At 44.6% G+C, this 2,927-nt stretch overlaps 1 long non-coding RNA gene across 1 annotated transcript; it reads right to left on the reverse strand.

Moving 5' to 3' along the window:
• Positions 1-277: 277 nt before the first annotated feature.
• LOC115207937 (uncharacterized) lies at positions 278-2,681 on the reverse strand. Its single transcript, XR_003881079.1, has 2 exons — positions 2,640-2,681; positions 278-2,424 (listed from the first exon to the last, which is right to left on the reverse strand). It is a non-coding gene; the product is annotated as an uncharacterized LOC115207937 (long non-coding RNA).
• Between the last annotated feature and the right edge of the window lie 246 nt (positions 2,682-2,927).

Raw genomic sequence — 2,927 nt, forward strand, 5'->3', positions numbered from 1 at the left:
GGAGAGGGCTGCCGCTGGTGTGTATGTTGTATTCATTATCCAGGATCAAGACAAACAACATCACAGACTCCTGGTGACTGGGAGACATTGTGATTGGAGTCAAAAGACGGAACAGAGAGTATTCGTGGAAGTCCTTTACACTAAGTTGCTTATGACAGTGCAATTTAGTTACAACATTCTATTAGCATGTTGTTACACAGCACTACTGTGTAATGACTCACTAAGCCATAGCGTATAATACAAATAACTGGCTGATCAAAAAATTGAATAATGCGAATGCAGTATAAAGTCCATTTATTGCCTTACAAAATAAATGCAACATAGTGGAAATTAGTTCATGTACAAAAACATTCATTATAACACAATGCCAGAGAAAACTCAAGGCAATGAGAAATGTACATCTATAAAAAAAAACAAGGACAAGACAAATATCTTTAAAACAAAACACTAACTTCAAGTACAAACTAAAGCACATCACAACCCCCATAGTATAAGATGAATCCCATGCATATAGAAAAATATCATTCTTATTAAGGGACCACCTGATTTAGGTTCACACACACACACACTTGATCACCCGCTATGTGGCATTTTGTCTGAGTTGTTCAGAATGGTGTGTAAGGGAGGAAGCATCATTGGAGAGGAACCTGCAAGGAGGACTATACACTTGAGCCCCTTTTCCATTACAAGCTTAACCTCCATTATAAGCTTAACCTGAGTGGTATAACAACATGGTGCAAGAACATTTGAGTGCCCTTTATGTCATCAACAAGGGCTTATTCTTATTCATACATGACCTAATGGGGCGTACGTTACAGAGAGGGCTTTATACATACTATGCACTAGTGTGGGTATACAGTAGGACATTGACAGAACTTTCTTAGTAGTAATGGTAGGATGCCAAAAGAGGAAGAGACTGCAGAAGTCCTTCCAAGATGTAACAAAGGTAAGGACAGGGCATTCCCATACATACAGCATCAGCAAAGGTCAATCGTTGGCTTGAACATGTACTAAATTGGACAAAGGAGAAACATTGATATTGCAATGCTGTTACAAAGGCCACAAAGAAACTGAAACTAGTCTACATTCACTCCCATTTTGCAAACCACTGCTGAGACCAAGTGGGAAACAAGAACAACTGCCATAATGACCACAAGTAGGACCCTGGTTTAAATTGAGAGTAAGATGTCATTAGCTTCAGGCTATATCAGTGGTTCCCAAACGTTTTCACTCGGGCCCCCATTCCTCATTGGGGAACACCCCTGCATATTTTTTCAATTTTTGGGGGACGGGCATGGGTCGCGCCCCACTGGGCTACATCATGAAGGCAACATAAAGTCATGGCTCTTCATAATAGCGGGTCATTATTGGTAACAAGCTCTGCTGTTTGAGACTGGCTGAGGGAATAGAAAACTCATTAGGAGGTGTGACTGACAAACTACGTTTACCTGGAATATGTAGTGAGGTATTTCTTAGCCAGATCTGGGTGTAATTGCTTCAAGGTAATATGCTACAGAATGTCCTCACAAAGGTCAGAGGTCAGAGACAGGGCAGCTGTCTACATGCTGTGAGGCAGTACAAACCACAGTGAGGTAAATACAGACATCATTTATCTTCTCTGTAATGGAGTAATGGATATAACAGGATCGGAGGAGAGTCATTGTGATGCAGTATGCCTCCACATGGCCTATAAACATGAGAGCTCTGGGGGAAAAGCTGCTCAACCGGGAACTGCTGTGTGAGAGGGCCTGGGAGAGCAGAGAGGCAGGACAACACCATCTGACAGCAATGTTACAGCAGAGTGATGAGTCATTGAACAATTTGTAAACACAATGTGAGTGTGTCCAAGTCTTAAGGTACAGTGGAGGATAGTGATCCCAACAAACATTGCCCCTAGATGCTGATCTAAGGCAACTCCTACCCCCAGGCCAGCAAACTACATTGTTCATGGAGGCTGCTTGGCTAGAGGTTATGTGCTCAGTAGGGATAGGATGCCTCGTTCCTCCAGCTTGGCCTTGGACGCCGCCTCCCAGCAGAGGGGTGCATGCTGCCCGTCACTCGTACCTCCATGCCCGCAACCGAAAGGGCTTACTGTGCTCGCTGCTCTGCCAACCCCAATCCCCATGGTGACGCCCAGGGCAGCCACGGCCTGGCACAGTGCTATGTCAGAGGGGGCACAGGAGGGCCTCACATTCCCCAATGTCTAAACGAAGCAGCCGTGCAGTTCTCAGGCATACTCCAGTGGATTGTAGTGCACGGGCTCACTTAACGACAGCTGGCGAAGGTGAACGTTCAGCTCCAACTCCACGTGCAGAAAACGGGAGGCTACCGTGGAACCGTACAACATTGACCACCTGACCCAGTGTGAGTGAACAAATGTTGTTCTCCTCTGGTTCGTTCTTCTCCACAACTCCCTTTCCGTCCCTGCAGACAAAGAAAGCAATGGTATTTAGCGTATTAATGGCAATGCTAACTCAGTTAGCCCTCAACGTTAGCGGCTATTACATTCAATATCCACATACAAAATTCCGAGTTATTTTAAAGTAGGCATAACAGTGATAATGCGCAGCTCTCTTATACCAGAACGGCTGCATTACTGTCTTCAAAACAGCACCTTTGTCGCTGTAGTTGCACTGTACCTTTGGAGTTCATGTGTGTTCATCCTGAACGGACGTTTTCCGGCAACAAAGCAAAGAAATTGCATTCTGGGAGTGGTAGTTCCACGCAGATAGGCTACCAGCCATTCTAAACGAGGTGGTGCTTTTTGTTTTATGTAAACAGCACCACCTACCGTCGACTGCACTAACATCAAATGGCATGTTTCTACGGGAATTTGCCTATTTTATGCCTATTTTATTCTGTTTCAAAGCTCAATGGTTTTCCGTCTCTGATAAGAGTGTCCTCGGATCTATACAGAGACGGGTTCG

The sequence above is a fragment of the Salmo trutta genome, chromosome 14 (genome assembly GCF_901001165.1).
Source record: "Salmo trutta chromosome 14, fSalTru1.1, whole genome shotgun sequence".
In the NCBI taxonomy this organism is placed as follows: Eukaryota; Metazoa; Chordata; class Actinopteri; order Salmoniformes; family Salmonidae; genus Salmo; species Salmo trutta.